The sequence below is a fragment of the Canis lupus genome, chromosome 14, assembly GCF_048164855.1.
Source record: "Canis lupus baileyi chromosome 14, mCanLup2.hap1, whole genome shotgun sequence".
In the NCBI taxonomy this organism is placed as follows: Eukaryota; Metazoa; Chordata; class Mammalia; order Carnivora; family Canidae; genus Canis; species Canis lupus.
The window spans coordinates 50623684-50649998 of NC_132851.1; the positions used below are offsets into that span (position 1 = coordinate 50623684).

Sequence of the window (26315 nt, forward strand, 5' to 3'; positions counted from 1 at the left end):
GGCTCCCTACTCAGAGGGAAGTCTACTTCTCCCTCTCCCTCTGTGTCTTCTTTCTCTCTCGCTCTCTGTTAAGTAAATAAATTAAAAATATTTTTTTTTAAAGGCTAATTCTTTCATGCCAAATTAAAAGTTTTTATATTAAGTTTTATTCCCCAAAATTATCTTTCAGAATAAATAGAGTTGCCTTATATTTGGGTCTTTATTTTTTTTTTTTATTTGGGTCTTTAAAACCCTCTTACACTATAGGGCACTCTTTTACATTATTCTGAACCACAAACGATTGTTTAAGAAAGGCACAATAACCTGGAATTACCTCTGTCAGTGCTGGTTTATATCCTTATAGAAGTCATTTGACAAAAGAAGCAAAGAAATTCAATATAGATTTACTGTAAGTATGGGAGGTGGTGGGAAATGACTTCACAACTGTAAGTCTTAGATATCCTTGCAAATAAGCCTTTTAAAGATCACTTTAAAATGAAATGCAATTAGTGGTTACTTTGTGGAGATCGTGAATATATACCCACAGGATGAATGGAAAAATAAAACTCTTCTTATTTTAAGCAAATGGACATTTGTGGCTTGAGATAAAATTTCCAGTGATAACATCATGTACAGACAAAAAAATATCCATTTTCAAGGTAATAAAGCCATTTTCACTTGCTTCTTTTTCAAATCCCCTAAACAATAAAGAGAACAAGAAACAGAAATTCAGACTTCCATCTTTGACGATGCTAGGAGATAGATTTAACCCTGAACTGGAATTTATGAAGACTAACAAGTGGCAGAGAAATGGGAAGGGAAGAGCAAGTTCAACTCTAAGTTCTCGCCATGCAGGCATTCAAGGAATCCCTGAAAAGCTCAGAAATAAAGGTATTAGGGACCACAGGAGATAGGGGCCGGGTGGGAGAGCAAGAGGGTGGCTTTTAGGAGAAAGTCTGTCCAAAAGCAGTCTCTCCCAGCTCCCATTCCACACAGACAATTAACTACGCCTCCTCTACCTCCAGGACATCAACCAGAGGGCCACCAGACTCCGAGATGTCAGGCAGAGAGGAGGTAGGAGTGAAAAGCCCTAATTTGTGCACTTGACGGTGATTACCAGTAGCCTGGATATGCCAAGCTACTGATTCACTCCTAGAGAAAATGAATTATCCTGGAGAAAAATCTGGAGGTACTGACATCTGAGAGTCCCTTTGTATCAACAGACCCCTCCTGAGTTTTGGCAAGGAGCATGGCTGTCTAGAGACTACATTTTCTGGGCTCCTTTACAGGGAGGTTTAACCACTAACTAAATTCTTATCAGCAGCTTGAGCAGCAGCTTTTAGCTCACTTAAGAGAAAATTTGCCTGTCCTCCTCTTTTCCCTCACTCCTTCCAAGGGTAGGATGTGAATGTGCTGCTGAGGCCACCCCAGCCATGTGGGCAAGGGAGAGACTCTGGGGGATGGTGGAGCAGCAAGGCAGAAAGAGCAACAGCTTGTCCAGCACTAACCATCAACTGTGGAATGTTAAAAGAGAAAGAAAAGAACTCCTTGACTTCTTTGAGCCACTGTATTTGGGGACCTCTTTGTTGTAGCAACTTAGCCTGTAACCTTCTAATACATTATGTATGTTAAAAACAACAAAAGAGACCAACGTCTCCTTTTGCCCAAATACTCTATAGTGAAGCCTACCAGTGCATATCATGTGCCAGCTTCAAAACAACTTTTTAGCACCTCATTATTAAATATGAATGGACAGCTAAGAAGCACTAGACACTTGATTAAAGAAACCAGCATGAAAGGCAGAAACCAGAGTGAAGAAACAGGAAAAGGGAACTCAGAGGAATCAGAAACAATGCAAGGAGCCAAAGAAAACTTCAAAGAAAACAGTTAAATCCTCAGTGGGTTAAGAGAAAGAAACTGTCTACGTGAAAAAAGAGTAAGATGCTATTCATTCAGAGAGTAAGAATGAACTCTTGGAATTTAATCATTTAGGAAGCAGGTAGTTCAACAAAAGTGTTGGACGATGAAATTAGAGATTTCCTAGAAGGTAAAATTAAAAAAAAAAAAACAACAATGGTCAGTGGTGAGCAAAAATAAAAAAAATGTAGATTATTAAGTCCAACATATTACTAACATGTTTCAGAAAGATTGAGAGAGAAAATAGTGAAGGGGACTATCAAAGAAATTATCAAAACCAATGTGTCTCCCATCCAAGTACTAACCAGGCTCGACCGTACTTAGCTTCTGAGATCAGACGAGATTGGCACGTTCAGGGTGGTATGGCCATAGACTCAAAACCAATTGGTGTATCACTGATTTATAAAATGTCCGAAATGAATAATACAGTATTTTCAGATTAATGTATTTAATTAAATAAATGCATTAAGTTAATATAACATTGTAAGAACACATTTGACTATTTTTCAACTATATCCCTAAAATGTTACACATGTAAATAGGCCAGGAAGTCTTGGCCAAGATTTCTTGGCTGGGGTTAGGAAGGCAATCTTATTGAGAAAATGAGAGAGTGCCTGAGATTCAGGATCACCTTATATTTGATATGTTCTGGAAACTCTAGAGCATTCTTAGGGGAAAAACGTAGAGCATGAAAGAGAGAGATTGCTCTGGCTCCTATTAAAATTTATACAGCATTGGTTTCCCAAAACTAAGAAGGGAGTTCATATGCTGGCCATGATGTTAGAGCCTAATAGTGATTGCCAGATTTCTGACATGAGTACCTCAGTACCATAAGCTTATGGTGACATTTCCTGAAGTAATCATAAGATGTTACATGTTTAGGAAATATTATGATAGTTTTCGTTTTAGACATACTGAGGTTTGAGGTATCTTTGGGGCATCCAAATAGAGGTCCATTCTATAGATCTGAAAAACAAATGGTTTTAATTAGCTTTTTACTTTTTAAAAAATTACTGTAGGGATCCCTAGGTGGCGCAGCGGTTTAGCGCCTGCCTTTGGCCCAGGGCGCGATCCTGGGGATCCAGGATCGAATCCCACGTCAGGCTCCCGGTGCATGGAGCCTGCTTCTCCCTCTGCCTGTGTCTCTGCCTCTCTCTCTCTCTGTGTGACTATCATAAATAAATAAAAGTTTAAAAAAAAAAAAGGAAAAAAAATTACTGTGGAACTGAAATTCAGCTAGTATACATTGGTGTGGTTGTGTTGATTGCTAAAATTTTGAAAATCTTTGTACTCATTGGTGAATGGTCACTTCTCCTAAAACCTCAAATGCCATCCTTGCCCACACCCTGGCTGTTCTGTCCCATTTGTTCATCTTTACACATTACTACCCCACAGTCCAGCAACCAGAAGGTTAACACCTGGCCCAGAAGTGGGCCTCTAAAACCATGTTCCAGCTCCACAGCTGTCCTGTCTGGTCTAATTGTTAAAGTTTTTAATTTAATTCATACTCATAGCTCATGAAGGCTGAACTCCTTTCCCACATATCAACGTTCTTAGTTTGTGTCATGACCTTCCACAAATCTGATCCCCACATCTGGTAGCACTTCTCTCAAGTCTCCTCCACTCCTGCCAGTCTGAACTGCTCATTGCTCCCTGACTCCCTACATTTTCCCATCTTCATTTCTTTGTGCTCACTACTCAAAAACTTTTCTCTGATTTCTGAACATTCTATGTTCAGAATAAATTCATCCTTCAAGGTTAGTCCATTTTTCCCTTCTACTAGCAAGACTTACTCATTTAGAAGTGATAATTCTCTCCTCAAAATAACCATCCCTTTCCCATGGAACAACGTATCACTTCCTCTCTTATATTAGAGATAACTTACTACTTCCTATAAAGTCTTTTTTTTTAAATCATGGAAAGGCAACAAAAATTGTTGAGTAAATGAGAGTGTAAGTTAGTTTGCTTGCTTGCTTATTTATTTATTTATTTATTTATTTATTTATTTATTTATTTATGATTGTATTTATTTATTCATGAGAGACACAGAGAAAGAGGCAGAAACATAGACAGAGAGAGAAGCAGGCTCCCCGCAGGGAACCCAATGCAGAACTCAATCCCAGGACCTCGGGATCATGACCTGAGCCAAAGGCAGACCCTCAACCACTGAGCCACCCAGGTGTCCAGAAAGTGTGAGTTTAAAGAACTCCTTGCCAGTCGTCATTGGTGTGTAGTTGCTGGCAGTTTCACCATTTCTTTAGAATGTCTATGTAGAATAATCTCAGACTCCCACTCCCCTCCAAAATCTCCCTGAGTCTGTTTTCTATAATTCAATATTTGGTTACATGTCAAAAAACAAAAGTAAACCACAACAACCAAAAACCAACAGATGCAGAAATGTTTGCTGATTTTCTGAACTAAAGTTTTTAGTACATTCAAGGTGTGTTTTGGTCATCTGTCTCTAATGTAAAACAGTGATAGTAATTTTCCATTTTCTGCACTTAATTAATCGTTCAGAAATGCTAGAGCAGAGCTTTTCTAAGGAGTGTTGCACTGTTTGCTGCAGCAAATCAAGTTCCTATTGTGACACTGGCAGCAGAAGATGAGTCATTGCTTTGGCTGGCACGAAGTGTTTCCTGGAGTCAGACACAAGAGCAGAATACCTAATGGTTACCTTGCTACCTATAATCTTTCTCTAACACTCACTCTCCTGTTGCCCTTCACAGAAGTCAAGTAAAAATCAAATTTCCAGTGTTTGATTGAAGTAGCAAATAATTTGCACTTAAGATCGTTGGTATAAAAAAAAAAAAAAAAGGTCGTTGGTATATATAGACAAATATATTTTCTTGGCATACATCTAATTCATTTTTCTCTTCCTTTTTTTTTTTTTAAAGAATTCAGGCAAAATATAGGCCAGGATGTGTTTCTCATGTGGTACCTCAGTCTGTTTTACCCTGGGGTGGTGTTTAGCATTTGTTCTGTGTAGATACTGATGGAGAGGAGGATACATGGAGGCATTAGCCAGGACCTGAGACAGCACTTGCCAGCCCCAGCCTGCTGGCCCAAGCACCCAGCCAGAGCTCACATCTGCACTGCAGTTCTCCACAAATCTTTATGTTTTCAGATATAGGGGAAATGGAACTTCCTTGAGATGTCATTTTCCTATCCTCTGAACCCAGAAAATGCTAAATATAACTAAGCAACTAATCTCTCTCATCTCCCTTACTTTTTCACTGGTATCTTTTAATGAGATTACATATCTTCACCTGGGGCAAATGTGAGAGGTGAATGTAAATAAAATTAGCTGATGTACAAATGATGTCACGGTCAGGAAGGAAAGTGCGCGCAGTAGCACGGAGGGCACTATGCTGTTTCACACATGCTTCTCAGGGCGACTGTTAGGAGCAGAATCCTGAGTAGAATACTCCATTGGCCATTTTCTCCTTACTGGAATTAGAATTATGTCAAACACCAAATCAATGGTACCTGTACCTAACCTGAGTCATACTGTAAAATTTTTACCATAACATAGTAAATGCCCTACTGGCCCCTGCATCCCCTGTGTTGCAGTGTCTCTGACTGGGATAAGCTACCAGATAGAAGAGTCTCATATGTTTAATTGGGAAACTTTAGTTGGCCCAGAAGGTAAGTGTATGAGATGTGAAGGAAAGGCCCTGGACTTGTCCTGATCTGGGAAATGGAAGAGAAAGGCAACCAACATTAACTCTAATGCCATCGCAGTATAACCTCCAGCTTTTTACACAGTGTGTCACCAACTTTATACAATGGTGTATTTTCCAGTCACTTACTATTAGTGAGGTACCTAAGTTCTCCAAAATGTTAGAGTGCATTCAGAGTTAGCACTCTGTAGATGATTCCCACTTACCTGCATTTTAATAAGCTTTGTTGAATGGGAGATGAAAGGGTACATTATTGCTAGGGCAGAGGTGTTACACATAATCTAAGCTTTGTGCTCTATACCATCATCCATCATGGAGGTTATGGGGAAAGTGAGGCTAAAACCCACTATGGCGTGAGCCCCTTTGTGAACTATGTCTTCTCTTTCTTCCTTGTAAGAGTTGGGACCCAGATATAGTCAGTATCTTTTGAAGCTCTTAATTCTCTCTTACTAGATCCTTCTTATTCACTCAAGCACTATTCCACAGATAGCCTTTTCTAACCTGGCTTATTTCTGTGTTGTGAGTGATTAACATAGCAGCCACTTTTCCAGCTATATGATCTGGCCGTCACTGAGTGGCCGCTGACAGTAACTTGAGAATCTGAAGAAAAGCTCATTTTCAGAGTTACGTGAGGGACCTCAGCTCCCTTCCTCTTTCCCCATAGATGAAAGCCTTCCAGTTAGTAGCTGGGAGGGGAATGCTCACTAGAAAGTTGTGACACTTGGGAGAAGATTTTACATGGGATGCTTCATACTTACTGCATTCCGCGGTGTTTTATCAAGACAAAAAATATGAAAGAGTGCATTCTACAAGGCAGAGGATAATTCGAGATGGTATCCCCCTCCAATAAAGAAGTAAATGAATAAAACATCACAGCAGCACCAGAATGTAGAATTAATCTTTCAAGTGGCAGGGTTATGGGGTCCTGTTAGAGAATACTCTGTTTATTGTCCTTGTATAGGCTCTATTGCAGACAGACCAGGAGCATGATTTGTTTCCCACTGAAAAGTTGGGAGCATCATGGAGGATGGCACAGTGCAATTTGTTCTCAGAGCTTCTTTCACTCAGGTTATTAGAGAGTATTTCTTGGAATAACTTGTCCTGAGTCAGAGCTGGCATCTTACTCTGCACATTTGAGGGATCTAGTTTTGCTTATACATGAAAGACTCTATGTTTTAAACTTTTGGCAATTAATATGCACACTTTGAGTGAACTAGTACTACATCCTGGTCAGAAGTATTTATTAGGTGTCTCTTTGCTCCTACCACAATTAGGTAGATCACATAAGGGATGCAAGGAAGCAGAGGACACTGCCCTCCTGGAGCTGACAGACAGCCTACTTGTTTAGATAGCATAAGCTGTCTGTTGCCTATTGAGAGGCACTAAATTTTACTACAACACCAGGCACCTACCTTCACAGTTCTGCTAAAGCCTCCACCTCCACAAAGTCCTCTTGGATTGTGTTGGAGGAATGAAGATTCCTCTTGGAATGTGACTGTTTGCTCTTTACCCCAGAGCCCTGCAGCATACCTACAGAGTCCAGTGACATTATCAGGATATAGGTTGGTTTCTAGCCTGCCCAGAAAAAGGAAGAATGCTGCCTCTCATGGTTCTTTGAACTCTAATTTTAAATTGTATATGTATCTATTACTGTCTGTGTATCTGGTATATAATATTACTTATTTATATGTTTGTCTAGAATTGTGGGCAGCTGGAAAAGAGGGTTAACATTATTTTCTTGCTCTCTAGAATACTCCTGCATGGAGTGAGATTTACTTCTTCTGGGATTGGGGTAAAACAGAATAAGCACCTTATTTACATCTTCTGAGTAAACCTATATTACTCTGAAAACTAACTAAAGCTCCTAAACTTTTGTATTATGTACTTCCTTACATTCTTTTTTCTTCTTCTTTCTCTTCTTTTGCTTCCATATTTCCCACTCTTCTTCCTCATCTCTTTTTCTAAGAGATGCCACATAAAGGTCAATATGTATCTATTTATTAATTCAGTGAATTTCTTAATACTCAGTACCAGCACTGTAATAGCTAATGTTTCTTGAGTACTAAGTGCCAGATATTCTGCAAAATGCTTTATATGCAGTACTTAATTTAATCAGTAAGCTTCATATTACTATTATCCCTATTTTATAGACAAGAAAACAGAAAATTAAGAGATTATGGAGCTTGCTCAAAGTCTTTTTTTTTTTTTTAAAGATTTTATTTATTTATTCATGAGAGACACAGAGAGAGGGGCAGAGACACAGGCAGAGAGAGAAGCAGGCTCCATGCAGGGAGCCTGATGTGGGACTCGATCCCGGGACTCCAGGACTACGCCCTGGACCAAAGGCAGAAGCTACGCTGAGCCATCCAGGGATCCTCTCACTCAAAGTCTTATAAACAGTAAGTGAATTGAGACTCAAACCCTTCAGAGGCCATTTGCTTCATATACAGTGAGGTCTCAGTCATGTGACATCTCCAAGACACACTTTTGGAATGCAGCAGAATGATTAAGAATGTGGGATTTGGAATTAGACTCAGTTTGAATCTCTCAGCAATGCCACATATTAGCCTTATTAATACTGGCCAAATAATTTTACCTCTCCAAGACTCCCCTTCCTCACCTATAAATGTGGAAAATAGTAACTTACAGAGTGCTTGTGATATTATTACATGTAAAACTTCAAGGTTTACATGTAAACTTTGGCACATAGCCAAAGTTTAATAAAGTTTGCTAGAATTATTATTTATGGGGAAAAAAATAGCATCTGCCCTTTCTGCTATAAACTTCATTTGATTACAAACATATTTTGAAATATTTTTCATTGTCCTCAGTTACCATTGGGAATTTACCATTAATAAATGTGTCTAAATATTTCTTGAATCTGTTCATGTCCTCATTCTGTGTTGTTCTTTTTTTTTTTTTTGAGTTTTCATTCTAATCCAGTTTGTTAACATACCGTGTAATATTAGTTTCAGGTGTATAATATAGTGATCCAGCACTTCTCCGGTGTTCCTTACAAGTGCCCTCCTTAATCCCCTTCACTTATTTCCCTATTCCCCCAAGTATCTTACCCCTCCTGGTAACCATTAGTTTGTTCTCTGTAGTTAACAGTCTGTTTCTTGGTTTGCTTCTCTTTCTCCCCCCTCACTTTGTTTTATTTCTTAAATTTCTCATCTGAGTGAAAGCATATGGTATTTGTCCTTCTCTAACTGACTTTGCTTAGCATAGTTGTATCCCATGTTGTTAGCAAATGGCAAGATTTCATTCTTTTTCATGGCTGAATAATATTCCTGTGTGTGTGTATGTATCATATCTTCTTTTTCCATTCATCAATTGATGGATATTTAGGCTACCTCCGTAATTTAGCTATTGTAAATAATGTTGCTATAAACAGAGGTGCATGTATCCCTTTGAACGTCTTGTGCAGTTCTGGAAGTTAGTAACAGGTTCTAAAATTTCCTACATGTTGTATAAGGGAACATAATATAGTGCTTCCAACTTATGGTACCAGAATGATCTTCAGTCTTCTGCCTAAAACCCTTTTGTTTCATCAGTACTTTGGATATTGGTCTCGGAAAGGAATCTGTGAAAAACTTATGGAGAAGAATGGAATATTCTGCACCAGTCTGTCTTCTGACCTCAGTGCCTGTCTCTCTATATGGCTAGAGATCAGGCTCAGAATACAGAGACCTGGTTTCTTTACTCTTGACATCTGACCTTGTTCAGCTAACAGCTTCTCCAGTCTGATGTGGAAAGCAGGTAGTGACTTCACCATCACGCCCAACTCCTTGAAATTGTTATATAAAAGGCACTTGAAAAATACCAAATAATGTGATTCAGCAGAAATGAATCTGGTACATACAGATTTTATTTCCTGCATGAAATTGTATATTTCAGTAATTTTCTGTAAAAGGCAAAACATATACAAAAGTAAAGCATAGTACTTTTTTAAAGTTATGCCCCAAATTATGAGTTTTTAAGTTATGCCCAAACCAAGCTCAGCAGGCACAGAATCTCAAATTTAATAAAGCTCTCTTCTTTAACTAAAAAGTAGGAGGTTCTGTTCAACCCTGAGATAGTTTCAGTACTTGAGAAACAAAAAGATCAAAGCCTAAGTTGAAATTTCAACAGTATGCACACATCAGCTCTGGCTTTAGTAGCTCATCTTCCTTTAGCCAAAGTGACTCCCCATATACAGTGGCTTGTGTTGACAAATAGTTGTTGACTGTAGGCATCTAAATGTCTAACTTACTGGGACGTGTGGCAATTTTTCTTGATTAGTGTTTCTCAAATATTTATGACTTGATCTAAAGAAAGAAATATGTTTTAGGGATCCCTGGGTGGCGCAGCGGTTTAGCGCCTGCCTTTGGCCCAGGGCGCGATCCTGGAGACCCAGGATCAAATCCCACGTCGGGCTCCCGGTGCATGGAGCCTGCTTCTCCCTCTGCCTGTGTCTCTGCCTCTCTCTCTCTCACTGTGTGCCTATCATAAATGAATAAAAATTAAAAAAAAAAAAAAAAACAAAAATGTTTTAAAAAAAAAAAAAAAAAAGAAATATGTTTTATATCAGAACATATGTATGTATAAGGCCATGTATACAAACATACATATATAAAAACTAGAAACAAGTTTCATGAAATAGAGCTCACTCTTTTGTATTCCACATTATTCCCTTCTTTTCTTTTCTACTTAGTTTTAAAGGACTCAGGACTTTTAAAGGCAGCCCTGGTGGCTCAGCGGTTTAGTGCCGCCTTTAGCCCAGGGCATGATCCTGGAGACCCGGGATCGAGTCCCACGTCAGGCTCTCTGCATGGAGCCTGCTTCTACCTCTGCCTGTGTCTCTGCTTCTCTCTCTCTGTGTATCTGTCATGAATAAATAAATAAAATCTTAAAAAAAAAATAAATAAAGGACTCATGGTCATGGCTCACTAAATGGGTTGTTGTCTATTATTTGAAAGACGCTGGCCTGAGGATTCACCTTGGTCCAAACATTGTTGGGCTTCACATGCCCTCAAGGGAAGATTCTACAACCTCTTCAGCTCATCCCCAATGTACCACCTTCCTGACCACCAACACTATCACTAAAACCCTTTGGACCTTCAGGTAGAGAGGGCCCCAGGGAGTTTTCTCCTAGTAAGACTCCAGCTTTTTCTCACAGGAGGCCAGAATCTTGAAAACTTTGTGAATTTTGAAAAGCAACTTACTCTCCTAAATTTTGAGTACTAGCAGGTGTCAGAAACTGAAGAATTCCTGTGATATGCCAGTTCATTGCTCAGTACACAGTAGGACTGCAGTATTTGTCCATTAGTCATGGTCTGGGATCTGCACTGAATAAACATCATGGAATAGGGCTCTTGTGGAGGTAACATTGATCTGTGCTGGATAGAAGAGTACTGCTTCTCTGTAGACGGCAGAGTTTAGTAGACAGTGTATAAAATTGTAGGGTTATTAGGTAGAGTAAGAGTCCAGGTAGGGCATAGATTCTTGAATATACAAGATACCAAGAAAATCAGATAGGGATTCTGCTTAGATTTGAGGCTCACACTTTAGTCACTTTTCTTAGAAAACTTCACTGAATCAGACCTCAGGATGGCGATGGGGTGATGGAGGTTGGGGGTTCAAATTCTAGGTTCCTTCTCCATCAGTGTTGTCATTCCTAATATAGGGACCTGGATCCTGACACAAAGAGAAGGAATGATGATTGTCCTCTTTTACCAACTTGGAAACTATGTTATTGCTTCTCCCAAGCCCCAAATGTCATTAATTTTCCTAAATAAACATGGTAACAAAAGCAGCATCATTTAGAGACAAGCCAGGAGTAGACATTTTTCTTTTTAATCCTTAGGATGAGCTTTATTGCCAGCACCCTCTGGTGAGGTTCCGCGACTCGGGGACAGGAGAGTCAGGGAAGTTGCTGAGTAGACAAAATATAATGAATATAATTTTTTTTTAAAGATTTTATTCATAGAGAGACAGCTAGAGAGAGAGAGGCAGAGACACAGGCAGAGAGAGAAGCAGGCACCATGCAGGGAGCCCGATGCGGGACTCGATCCCGGGTCTCCAGGATCACGCCCCAGGCCGCAGGTGGTGCTAAACCGCTGCGCCACCGGGGCTGCCCCTATAATGAATATAATTAATAGATAATTTATGGAAAGAGTTACAAATTTTATGAGTTAGAATATATTCAAACTTGCCTTGCTTTTCAAGGAAACAGTTCATAGAATTTTGGAATTGGGCAGGGGACCTTAGGTAGTATATGACTCTGTCACTTCATTTTGTGGATGTGGAAGCTGAGGTCCCAAGAAGCTAGCAAATGGCAAAGGTGACTAAATAAGCCCAAATCAGAAGATATTTGCAAATGACATATCAGATAAAGGGCTAGTATCCAAGCTCTATAAAGAACTTACTAAACTCGACAGCAAAGAAACAAACAATCCAGTCAAGAAATGGGCAAAAGACATGAACAGAAATTTCACAGAGGAAGACATAGACATGGCCAAAAAGCACATGAGAAAACGCTCCGCATCACTTGCCATCAGGGAAATACAAATCAAAACCACAATGAGATACCACCTCACACCAGTGGGAATGGTGAAAATTAACAAGACAGGAAAACAAATGTCGGAGAGGATGTGAAGAAAGGGGAACCCTCTTGCACTATTGGTGGGAATGTGAACTGGTACGGCCACTCTGGAAAACTGTGTGGAGGTTCCTCAAAGAGTTAAAAATAGAATTGCCCTACAGCCCAGCAATTGCACTGCTGAGGATTTACCCCAAAGATACAGATGCAGTGAAACGCCAGGACACCTGCACCCCAATGTTTATAGCAGCAATGTCCACAATAGCCAAACTGTGGAAGGAGCCTCGGTGTCCATCAAAAGATGAATGGATAAAGAAGATGTGGACTATGTATACAATGGAATGTAACTCAGTCATTAGAAATGATAAATACCCACCATTTGCTTCGACGTGGGTGGAATTGGAGGGTATTATGCTGAGTGAAGTAAGTCAATCAGGACAAACATTCTATGGTCTCATTCATTTGGGGAATATAAAAATTAGTGAAAGGGAATAAAGGGGAAAGGAGAGAAAATGAGTGGGAAATCTCAGTGAGGGTGACAGAACATGAGAGACACCTAACTGGGAAACAAGGGATGGTGGAAAAGGAGGTGGGCGGGGCGTTGGGGTGACTGGGTGACAGGCACTGAGGGGAGCACTTGACGGGATGAGCACTGGGTGATATATGTTGGCAAATTGAACTCCAATTAAAATAAGCCCAGATCTTCAAGACTCGGGAGCTCATTTCCCCATATTCACACAACATCTTGAGGTGAAGAGCATTTCTCCTTTGGGAAGAAACAGTAAACAAAAATGTCAGTTTTAGCCATTGTTGGACTTGGTGATGCTAAAACAGACATAAACAGAAAAGCAGCAATATTTGCCCAGAGGGGCTGCCTTTAGGTAACAAAACTCAAGCCACAACGTTTGTGGTTTAGGAGTGACCGTTGTAAAGTGTCCTGATGGTAGTTGTGGAGCTCCTTTGACTCCTTGAAGTGACTCATTTCAGACAGTGAGTTAGTTGCATGACAAACATTTGCATTTCTAAGACACTTGTCACTACAGAACCTAGATTGCCTCACAAAAGTGATTCCCAACCATGAAAGGAGAAAGGGCAGCTTTGGTTTTCTCCCCTACTCCCACATCACACAGACCTGGTAGTCAGAAAGACGTTACATCCAAGATACAGGTGAAAATTTAAATCATTGACCCTTGTAATCGCAGAATTGGGTTGCCATTCTACCAATGTCTAGTGCATGAATTAATGGAAAAATCCTACAAAACTGGTAGTGGTATCTTTTTTAAAATTTCTCCCTAGAATGGAGCAGTGCCAGAGTAAATCTGTTACCTGTCTGAGCTATTGACCAAGAGTTAGTCTGGGAAGGAGAAATCCAGGGGGAGGACAGTGATTCTCAAAGAAATGTGTCATCCCTGCCTAGTGCTCTCCAGTGAGAACTGAATAAGGAGCAAATGAAATAAACTTAGCATCAGCACAAGAGAATGGGGTTCAGATCAAGGAAGAATAGCTTGACAGGACTACTTGACACAATCTGGAACACTGAGACAGACTCGAATTTTTAAAAATCTTTTAAGAAAATATTTCTTTCTGTTCTCAGAAATGATAACAGAGCAGCTCTACCCTTAGGCACAGAGGACCAGGTGAGTTCTTATTCCTTTCTTAGACCATCTGAACACTCAACAGTTTCATTCTGCTACTCCTGGGATCTGTCTTTCATAGGTCATCTATGCAAGCCACAAACACCTTGCCTGATGGGTCTACAACACTTTAATGTCACTTTGACCTTGGTCCACTTGCTGCTGGTACCATCAGGAGTTTCAGCTAAGCTTATTAAGAACTGATGCTCACATAGTAGAACTAGGGACTTCTATCCTTTATCTCTAAGAACATTTATATATTCAGTCATGGTTTGAGAATTTGACCCCAAACTTACCTTCTATCCAGCAGGAACTAAGATTACACCTGCCAGTAGGTTAAAAAAAATTATTAGTGAATCAAATCCTCCTGAAATCTGTAACTAAATAATTATTGCACAAACCTTTATTGAGTCTCTGTATTATCAATAATTACAATTTTTGTCATGATTTCCAGCTGTCTAACCACTGAGCTCATTTACAGTTATAGCCACCCAAGTTACTAAATGTCCTCTACTTGACAGTCCTCAACATTACATTCTTCAGAGCTTAGTTCTGGTTTATCAGTGCCACCCAGCTTTCAATTTAATGAAGGTATTTATGCAAGGGCACATAGACTTTGAAACTAGTTCAGGGGTACCTCACTGAGATACTGAGTCTTTTAAAAATGAGCTTGTTTTTCAAAGAAATCACTAATACAAAATGATATTACAGAGGCTAAAAACTTATAAACATGGTGATAGGACCAGCTGAGCAGGATGTAGCAGTTACTCTAGACAAAGTGGGAAGACATCTTCATGCCAGAAAATGGGAAATAAATCCCACTGAAATTCAGGGGCCTTTCATGTTAGCAAAACTGCTAGCGGTCTACTGGTCTGGAGCATGTTGTGATATCTCCCCTAAGGTGAAAGAGAAATTGTTGCATCTGGCCTGTCCAACCACCAAAAAGAGGCACAACACCTAGTAGGTATCTTTGGTTTTGGGAAGCAGCCTATTCCTCTTTTGCGTGTGGCCACTTACTGAGTGATCAAAGATCTGCTAATTTTGAGTAATGCCTAGAACAAGAGAAGGTTCTGTAACAGGTCCAGGCTGCCATGAAAACTGCTCTGCCATTTGGTCCAGCAGATCCAGAGGTGCTTGAACGTCACTGACAGAGAGGGATACTATTTGAAGCCTTTGGCAGGCTCTATATGAGTCACAGCAAACACTCAGGATTTGGGGATAGAACTCTACTATCCTCTGCAGATAACTCTAGGTCTTTTGAGAAACAGCTTTTGGCTTAATAGACACTAAACATTTCACCTTGCACCATCAAATTATCATGTGACCTGAGCTGCCCATCATGAACTGGGTGTTGCCTAACCTACCAAGTCATAAAGCTGGGTGTGCACAGTATTCCATTATCAAAAGGAAGTAGAATATGCAAGACAGGCTCGAGCAGGCCCAAAAGGCACAAGTAAGTTACATGAGGAAGTGGCCTAATTACCTACAGTCCCCATTCCTGCTACACTGCCTTCTTTCTCACATTCTGTACCTACAACCTCATGGGGAGATCTCTATGACTAGTTAACTGAGAAAAAGAAAACTTAGTCCTGGTTTATGGATAGTTTTGCATAATATTGAGGCACCATTCAAAAGCTGTAATTCTGTAGCCCTATTCTGGGACAGCCGCCAAAGGACAGTGAAGGGGAATCCTCCCAGTGGACAGAATTTCAATCAGTATATCTGATTGTTTTGTTTATAAGAAAAAATGGCCAAAGGTACAAGTCTATAAAACAGTTCATAGGTAGTAGCCAGTGGTTTAGATAGTCAGAGATTTGGAAGGATTATTATTAGAAAATTGGTGACAAAGAGGTCTCTGGAAGAAGTATGTAGGTAGACATCTCTGAATGGGCAAGGATTTCAGGATATTCGTGTCCCATGTGAACACTAACTAAAGGATGACCTCAGGAGGATTTTAATAATGAAGTGCATTGGATGACACATTTTGGGAGTATCTATCAGCCTCTTTCCCCATCTGTTTGTCAGTGGGCCTGTGGATACAATAGTGACAAGGATAGAAGTTATGCATGAGGTCAGCAACACTGATTTCCACCAGCCAAGCCAACAGAGACCTACACTGAGTCCCCAATATGACACCATGCCCTGGAATGAACAGCTACCTACCTGGTACAGATTCATTAGACTGGACCACTTCCATCATGGAAGGAGCAACACTTTGTTCTTATTAGAACAGACACTTATTCTGGATACAGATTCACCTTTTTTTGCACACAGTGCTTCTGCCAAAACTGTCATCTGTGGACTTATGAATACCTTATCTGCTGTAATGGTATTTGACACAGACATCACTTCTGATCAAGGAGCTTGATAGGCCTATGCTCATGGAATTCCCTGGTCCTACCATGTTCCCATCCTCCTGAAGTGGCTGGCTTGATAAATTGGTGGAATAGCCTTTAGAAGACTCAAGTTACAGTACCAGCTAAGTGGCAATACTAGGGCTGGGACTCTCACAGCCAGGCTTCATGGGTCTAGGAATAAAGGAGTAGAAGTAGAAATGGTCACTATTACTCCTAGTAACCTCCTAGGAAAATTTTCATTTGCTATCCCCTTGACCTAAGGTTCTACTTGTCTAGAGTTCTTAGTTATGGTGGGAGGAATGCTTCCACAGGGGACATACAGTGATTCCATTGAACTGAGACTGTCACCCAGCCTCAGGGGCTCCTCATGACTCTGAGTGAACAGGTAAAGAAGGGGGTAACTGTACTGGCCAGAGTGATTGATCCTGACTACCAACAAAAAAATTGGGCTGCAATTGCATAATAGAGGTAATAAGGAAGAGTATGTCTGGAATATAGATGTTTTATGGCATCTCCTAGTACTCCCGGGTCCTCTGGAGTAATAGAAAACTACAACAGCCCAGTTCAGGACAGCTAATGGCCCAGGTTCTTCAGGAATGTAGTGTCCCCTTACCATCCAGAGAACCTAGCCAACCGAGTTCCTTGCCAAGGACATGAGGAATGTGGAATGGGTAGTGGAACAAGACGGCTCCAGAGATTACATAGAAAGACTACATACATGTATTCATGTAAACATGCATATGCATATAAAGAAAGCTATGACCACATGACCAGTTGCCAAAACAAGGACCCATAGTATGGGTATTTCTTCCATATCTTGTAATGAATATGGTTGTATATATATATTAACCAAATATTTTTGTTTTCTTCCCTTTCCTCTCCTTATCCTTTAATGTAAGATACATTAATAATAGCATTATACCTCAGTATGTAGTTATAGGAGAAGTGTGAATATTACTCAAGGACTTTGCATCCTCTTCTAGGGAGCAAGTTAGTGTGTTTTCAAATGTATGTGGGATATTGGTATCATGTTAGTGGAAGTATGGCTTTGTTACTGACTTTATTTGGAAATTAAATATGGTTAAAGGAGATGTATATGGTTGCCAGGTTGACAAAGGATGAAGTGTGATGATTATTTTTTTAAAGATTTTTTTTGTGTGTGTGTAGAGAGTGCTTGCCTGAGCAGGGAAAGTGATAGAGGGAAAGGAAGAATCTCAAGGAGACTCCCCCAGAGCACTCAGTGTGATGCAGGGCTGCATCTCACTACCCTGATTTCACAAAATGAGCCGAAATCGAGAGTGGGAAACTTAACCACTGAGCCATTCCTTTGTGTCCCAGAGTGTGATGATCATTTTGATGTGTTAATTTGTCCCTAGTTGTTTAATCAAACACAAATACTGTTTAATTGAACTATTGCTGTGAAGGTATTTTAGAGATATAATGAAAGTCCATAATTCATCGATTTAAAATAAGGGAGATTATTCAAGATAATCTGAGGGGGGATACCTGAGTGGCTCAGTGGTTGAGCATCTGCCTTTGGCTCAGGGCATGATCCTGGGGTCCTGGTATTGAGTCCCTCATCAGGCTCCCCTCAGGGAGCCTGCTTCTCCATCTGCCTATGTCTCTGCCTCTCTCTGTGTGTCTCTCATGAATAAATAAATCTTAAAAAAAAAAAAGATAATCTGAGTGAGCCTGAATCAATAAATTGAAAGGCCTTGGGTCACCTGGGTGGCTCAGGCAGTTAAGTGTCTGACTCTTGATTTTGGCTCAGGTCACAATCTCAGGGTTGTGAGATGGAGTGCTGTGCTAGGCTCTGTGCTGGGTGAAGAGGCTGCTTGGGATTCTCTCTCTCCATCTTAATAGATAGACAGGCCTTAAAAATAGGACTGAGCCTTCCCTGAGAGAAGAAATTCCATCTGTGAACAGCAGTTGTAGTCTGTGCTCTTGAATTCTAGCCTTCCTTCTTAAGGACTTGCCCTGTGCATTTCAGACTTGCTTAGCCAGCCACCACCTGGTATAAGACAATTCCTTGCAGTAAATCCTTTAATATATCTTACACATGTGCATGCACGTTTCTACCTCTATCTCCTACTGGTTCTGTTTCTCTGATTAAACCCTGATCAATACAGCCTCTGATGTCCCTAAACTTTTGTCCTACTACACTAAATATGTGGGGTAAAGTAGCAAGCAACTCCCACTTGCCAATTTTTTCCACTCAAAGCCAGCCTGATTTTTTGTATTCACAGCACTCTTTGAAACTCAAGTGGCACAATTTGGCAGTGAAAAGAACCAGCACCCACACATATTCTAGCGTGTGGGAGAAATGTGTCCAGACACAGATTTCACATTAGCAATCATATCTGCCTCTGTTACTATTTCTAAATATCATTTCGTTTTACTTGTGAATTGTTGTAAGACATATCAAAGGACGTTCTGAGACAGACCAATGGGAAAAACAGAAAACTATAAATTGATGTGGTTTTGAGAAATAATAGGCCCCAAAAAACTGCCAAATTGTTGTCATTTTGATAGTCCCTTACCTAGATCTGGGTTAAGTACAGACATAATTCAGTAGGTTTTGTGTAGGTATTTACAGTCAGTGCTGCTGTTATGTGACCTAAACATTGCCCAAAATCAACATGTTATGCAAAATTATAAAATGAAAACCAAGTCTATTGGGAAAAATAGGATATTTAACACAACACACGAAAAATTTATCAATGACATATTTTATTTTATTTTCAATGACATATTTTAAAAGAATAGGACCCTACTAAAAGAAGTAGTTGTTTTCCACATATTAAATTATAATGAAATATGTAAATACTATAATAAATATGTAAGCCTTGAAAAAGACCTGAAGTTTGCTTGTGGACTAGCACATTAGAAGGGCTGCAGCTTGTGAGGTAGGGGAAGGCAGGTTATCAAATTGGACAGCAGCTGCAATGCCACATGTGTTGTATGAATGCATCTTCTGACACAAGGAGCAACGTGGGGTAACTGGTAGGTATTTGAGGGGTGTGCATGTGTGCATTTTGCTACATATCTCACTTTAACTGGGTGAAATTATCTGTATTCACCTCATGTTTCTCATGGGTGAGGTACCCTAGGTCAATCACGCTTGACCACATTTGCATTGTCAAAACAAGTACTTTTAATATACTACATAAAGAGATCACCATCCTTTATCTGCATTTTCAAAATCTCAAACTTCTTTGGAAGTTTGGCACAGGTGTATATATTAGCAAAACTTAAAATGAATAAAGGTGTTTTTCAGAAATCCTACATTTGATTATGAATTGTCACAGACCCCCTGGGGTCTAAATACACCCTTATACAATCTGAAAAATTCTGATTTCTAAAACACATCTACTCTGAAGGAGATAGGGAATAGTAGGTACGTTTTATTGAGTGCTCCAGGCATCATGATGGGCGCTGTAGATGTAGAATAAACAAGGTTCAGTCCCTGTACCCAGGGAACTTGCAGTCTAGGAGCTATAGCATGCTCTGTGGTATTGTAGTAGATGTCTGTGCATGCACAAATGGAGAACAGAGGAGAGAGTCATTCTTTCTGGCCAGAGAGTGTAAGGACATCTATCCAAGGAACATGACACCTGGAATGTGCTTGGGGTAACAGTTGGGAATTCTCTAGGCAAAGGCAGAGAGGTATTCCTCACATGCCCTTTCCTTTATGTGTATCTGTTTTCCTAATCTCTTTATAAGGACACCAGTATATTTGAATAGGGCCCACCTAATGACCTCCGTTTATCTTAATTAGCTCTTTAAAGACTCTATCTCCAATACAGTCATATTCTGAGGTACTTGGGGGTTAGGACTTTAACGTATGAATTTTGAGTGGACACAGTTCAGCAGTTAGGTTCATAACATACAGTGGCACAAAAGAAGGGTGAACAAAGCACACGGAAGCCAGAGGAAGGTGTGGTCAATTACTATTTGGCTTAGTGACTTGGGAAAGGCTTCAAGGACATAGGTCTTGAAAAATGAATAGAACCTCATCAAATTGAGAAGGAAAAAGATGATATTTTTGTCTGAGGAAATAGCAAATCCAAACCTTAGGCCCACCTCAGATCTACACCATATGCCATAGCCTGTGTCCAGGACTTGGTATTCCCTGATATGGGCCAGTCACCACCTGCTCTGTTTGTGCCCCCTGACTTGTGAAAGCCAGTCACTACCATCTGTGGACCTCTCACCATTTGTTCTAGCCACCCCTGCCCTCTTATAAAAGAACATTATTGATCTTGTCTCTTCATTTTCTGAAAAAGCACAGCAGTAAATATCTGCTTCCCCCTGTGCTTCCCCAGAAAAAGAAACAACTCTTCCTTCTTCCCTCATGTAACTTGACAGCCACCATTGATACCCCTTCCCTCCTCTCTAGAAGGAGAATCTCAGTCCTTAGCCTTTTTATGATATGACACTGGAGGGTGCTGCCTACCTGACATGTTGCCAACTCCTTAGTCAGAATGTACTGGGAAACTGGACACAGTAAAAAGGTGATAACTACCAAGTGCTTGTGTATCACTGTACTTCTAGTGATTTTTTTTTTTTTTCAAGAGAGGGAGAGAGAATCTTAAGCAGTCTCCATGCCCAGAGTGGGAACCCAACATGGGGCTTGATCTCACAACCCTGAGATCATGACCCAAGCCGAAATCAAGAGTCAGATGCTTAAGTAACTGAGCTGCCCAAGTGCCCCTCTAGTAATCTTTTTTAACTGAACAGTTTCCTCTCAAAAATACTCTGATGTTCCAGAGCCAAAAAAAGATGTTGTGAAATTACCTTTATTTTTTTTTAAGATTTTATTTATTTATTCATGAGAGACACGGAGACAGAGAGAGAGGCAGAGACACAGGCAGAGGGAGAAGCAGGCTCCATACAGGGAGCCCGATGTGTGGGACTCGATCCTGGGTCTCCAGGATCACACCCCGGGCTGAAGGCAGCTCTAAACCACTAAGCCACAGGGGCTTCCCGTGAAATTACCTTTAAATTAGATTACAGGATTCAGACAGTTGTTGTGTACTGTGTCCTAACATACACTGTTTACTTACATGAGTGAAATCAGAACTTTACATAAATATTAGGCTTAATTAACCAAAATGTTTCAGTTAACTCACTTGAGTTTACTGAGCAGTGCACTGTAGATTGTAGGGGAGGTGTGTGTACGAAATATATGGTACCTACAGAAAATAAATGATTTTTGAGAGAGGATTGCCTGGCTGGCTTAGTTAGTAAAGCATGTGGCTTTTGATCTCAGGTTATAAGTTTGAGCCCTGTGTTGGGTGTGAAGGTAACTTAAAAATTAAATTAAAAAGAGATTTTTGAAGGAAATAATAAAGTGATTCCCAGGGTATCTTCAGAGGAACACTTACTCATGACCAATATCAGAAAGTGAACTCTGGGAAGCACTGCATATTCTCTCCTCTTTTGGAAAGCAGTAATGATACCAGCATATTAAAGACTCTGAAAGGTCTCATAGTAAAGAAACATATTTAACTTTATTTTACATGGATTCTCAAATGTACTGGTCTTTGAATAAGAACCTGGTACCAACCACAGAGCACATTCTGAGAAACTCCAAACCAAGGCGCTTATGATGCTTAAAATGAACTACAATAGGAAATTCTGTTTCTCACTTGGAAGCATACTATATAAATCCAATACAGATAAATTGCACATTTTTATTGTTTTAGGTTTAGAAATGAAAATGTAAGAATTGCATCTTTATGACAAATGGAAAATGAAGCAGATTTGCTTGACTTGCCCAGTGATTTTTAATTTTTAGAATATTCTATATAAACTAGCAATTATGATGATGCAGCCATCAAATGGCATGTAATTATATCCATGAAATAATGGATAATGTGCACTCTTTTAAACTGATAAGAACAGATACTACACTTGATCTTAGCCAAAAGGCCGAGAAGCGATGTGCACTCTTTTAAATGAAAAAAAATTCCCTAAAGTAATTATTGGATGATGAAAATAAATTAATTCAATGCAGTACTTAAAGAATGAAAATTACTGTGATCCCTGAAGCAATCTTTATGCATATATAGATTCTTTCATGTGAAAAATTGCAACAGAAAATTGCTGAAATATTAAGAAAATATAGCACCCACTGTCTTTTCTATAATAAATTCAATCTTATAACTTAAGACCGTAAATTAAAAAAAAAAAAAAGACAGTAAATGTACAGAGAGGCTGGTAAGCAGATGTTTTATGGCTAGTAAGAGATGGGATCAGAATTCAGGCCATGTATTCTTTGTCTCTAGGGCCCACACACTTAACCCTTAACTAGCTGCAGCCAGTAAAAAACAAATTTTAGTAGGAATTCCTTCTCTCTTCCCTTCCCCTTACCCCATACCAGCCACCCAGTGAAAGCAGATTTGTGTTACTAAATTCTAAAATGCAGGCGTTTCCGTAGTGTAGGGGTTATCACGTTCGCCTCACTAAATTCTAAAATGCCATCTCAAATACAGTAATGTTGGATATGACTTTGCTAAACTACTTACACTTCTAATGTATGGCAGTTGTATTTTGGAATATTTCACACTACCATTGCAGAAGTGCTTTACTACATTGTCAAAATTGCTTTGATCTTTTAGACCCTATCTGTACAAAAATTTTCACAGTAAGGGTTGGTGTTACCTATGAAGAAGATAGCTGCTGGTGATAACCATACACTTAATCCAGTTGATTCTATGGAGACAGGGTATCCCCCAAATCATAAACTGATCACAAAATAGTTAATTTAATGACTATTTGTAGACATATGCTCAGGATTTCATAATGGTTGTTGTGCCATAGATTTGCAAATATTTCATAAAATTTAGTTACTTTTTTGATGCAAGAGATCTTATACCAAACTTTGAGAGTAAAACTGGGGAACTGAATAAGTATAACTCCCTCTCTGATTTATTATTATTATTATTTTTTAAAGATTTTATTTATTTATTCATAGAGACACAGCTAGAGAGAGAGAGAGAGAGGCAGAGACACAGGCAGAGGGAGAAGCAAGCACCATGCAGGGAGCCTGATGTGGGACTCGATCCCGGGTCTCCAGGATCACACCCCGGGCTGCAGGCGGCGCCAAACCGCTGCGCCACCGGGGCTGCCCCCTCTCTGATTTATAAGATTTCATTTCCTATTAACGTTGCTTAGTTATGATTTGGTGTCAGAATGTAGGGTGGGCCTAAATGTAATTACTGAGTCTTTTAATAAAATTAATCCTGGAAAATTAATTAATTGTCCCAATCAATAATAAAATAATCATACAAACAAATATTTAAACTGTATTTCAGATGAAAAATATTTCTGACAGGAAATATTTTAGGGGATGCCTGGGTGGCTCAGTGGTTGAGTGTCTGCATTCTGCTCAGCACGTGATCCCAGAGTTCCAAGATCGAGTACCACATCAGGCTCCCTGCGAGGAGCCTGCTTCTCCCTCTCCTGTGTCTCTCTCTGTGTCTCTCATTAATAAATAAAATCTTAAAAAAAAGAAAAAGGAAATGTATTTTGGAAATGAGAAGGGGGAAAATTTATTTTTTATTTTTGAAAATTATTTTTTATAACTCAGATGTGACCAAACACTAAGACTCTGGAGTATACTTGTAAGTTTCTGCATTCTCACTCCTCCTCTGAAGAGAAATTGATGTTCTTAGGCCTAGAATCTCTTTTTCTCATGGTAAGAAGGATTGGTTGTTGGATGGATAGTTCAGATAGGTTTTACTGTTCTTTTACCTTTCCCATAATAACTAAGGCATTAAAAAAAAATAAGGCATTGCTAAAATGGCCTTTCTGGAGTAATCCTTGAGAAATATGCTCACATTTGGACTTTGACACATCTTCCTAGATAATGTGTGTGTACTCATACAAGTGATTGCCCATATAATGTGCAGGACAGAGTGCCTGGTTCACAAGGCACTCAAATGGGGCCAGCTTTACAGACGAAGCGCCTGAGGGAGGCCATTCTGTGCTTGCATGAAGCCTATCAAGTTCACCTCCCAGCTAAGGCTTCCATACCCTGGTGTCCTCCCCAAGGCTGTCTTTATCCCATCCTTAACTTTGTATTCAGTTCCTTCCGGGTTCTCTTCACTCACTTGCTCTCCCCCAACAATATGATCAATGCAGACTAATTTTATATGGTGGCTGCCACCATTCTGAACACTGAAGCAATACAAAAAATACATATCAGCCTCCTTGGCTGACTGTATAGACCACCCATTAGTGAAATGCGCAAGTCACCTGTTGTTACTGTAAGAAACTGTGGTTTATCTAGTAAATTAGTAGTTATAGTTAACTCCCTTGGTTCCAACTCAACTGAAGACCACCAAATCCACCTTGACTTCAGAGCAAGTGTTGATTTGTTTCCCCATCAATAAACTCTGACATGATCTAAAATTATCTACTTAGCTAAAAAGCTAGGTTTGTGGGTCCAGACTGGGGATAATGATTTCATAACTGATACTTTTAGAATTTTGCTATGGTCTTTTAGAATATTTCTGATTAGAGAATTAAGGACTAGATATTTCTGTAGTGGGGAAAAAGGCAATCAATATGAAAGGAAAAAGGAAAAGTTTCACCTCAAAAATAAGTAAAATGTAGCACAAATTACTCTTTGACCATATATAATAATGCTGCCAAATCAAGAAATCAGGTGTCATTTGCATATTTTGAGCTTTGGACAGTCATAGAGAAAATAATTCATTTATTTCATCAGTCAGTGCCAAAGACCAACTATATAATATAATGATACTTGTAGTGTCTTATAGAATACTTTAAAATTTTTAATTGACTCATTTTATATAAGGTTAGCTCTTTTAACACTTGATGTTCTTTGATGGTCTTCAGAGACTATTGATTATAATTTTAAAAAATTATTTATTGATGGGAACCAGAAGTAGGTGTCATGAAAATCTCTGGCTTATTTTCCTGAATTAAATAACCACTGAAAACAAGCAGTCTGAAATCAAACCCTCCCATTTGTATTGTTTGTTTTTACCATTTTTAAGTGGTTTTTTTTTTTTTTTTAGATTTTATTTATTTATTCATGAGAGACAGAGAGAGAGAGGCAGAGACATAGGCAGAGGGAGAAGCAGGCTCAGAAGCAGGCTCCCTGGGGGAGCCCCATGCAAGCCTCGATCCTGGGACCCTGGGATCACGCCCTGAGCCAAAGGCAACCACTGAGCCACCCAGACGTCCCACCATTTTTAAGTGTTATGATTTCAATTGTATTGCACACACTTCTTGTCTTTTAAATAAACATAATGAAAAGAATTTAACTCTGGTTTGAGGACTGCATAGCTGGCACAGAACATTGTGGATGGGAGGCATCTGATACAAGTGCCCTTTCCTCTTAAGTGTGATATAATTCATTACTGTTTCAGGGGCCACTGAGGTTGGAAGGTCTGTTTGCACCTATAGTAAGGATCCCAGACTGTTGTCTTTTTGTGGTTGGCAACTGTTTTGTGTGCTTTCTCAGTGTTTTATGTTACAGTTTAGGGCAGAGAGGTTTAAACCACTTTTTCTGGGCAGCCCCAGTGGCCCAGCAGTTTAGTGCCGCCGGTTCAGCCCCGGGGTGTGATCCTGGAGACTCGGGATCGAGTCCTACGTCAGGCTCCCTGCACGGAGCCTCCTTCTCTCTCTCTCTGTCTCTCTCTCTGTCTTGAATAAATAAATAAATCTTAAAAAAAATAATAAAACACTTTTTCTGTGCTTCAGACTTGGTCTCAGGAAGGCCAGAACTGAAGATCACTAAAAGAAATGAGATGATTACCTTGCACATCTTGAACCTCATTTTTATACGCCGATTTTTCTCTGGCCAGCAGAGGTCCAGGGTATCTGATACTCAGATGCAGACTCATACCTAGGTGTTTTGTGCAGGTACTTTTCCATATGCTTTGCAAGCTTCCATCTTTTCTTTTCCCTCAGAGCTCTTGACTCCAGCTTCAGAGACACATTTCCCCTGACATAGACAAGTTAGTTCATCTGTCTGTGCCTGAGGATCCTCTTCTGTAACATGGGGATGTTAATAGTATCAACCTCATACGGTCATTGTGAGGATTAACTAAATTAATACTTGGAAAGTTCTTGAAGCAGGGGTGCATGTTAAGGGTTAAGTAATTAAAAATAAGATGACCACTGGGTGACT

General features: G+C 39.7%; 1 protein-coding gene and 1 pseudogene across 14 annotated transcripts in view; one reads left to right on the forward strand and one right to left on the reverse strand.

The window, feature by feature from the left end:
• LOC140604105 (bifunctional phosphoribosylaminoimidazole carboxylase/phosphoribosylaminoimidazole succinocarboxamide synthetase) overlaps positions 1-26315 on the forward strand; it is a 386988-nt gene that overhangs the window by 194809 nt on the left and 165864 nt on the right. The gene's annotated exons all lie outside the window — the stretch shown is intronic.
• Positions 21930-22093, reverse strand: LOC140604372 (U2 spliceosomal RNA; annotated as a pseudogene).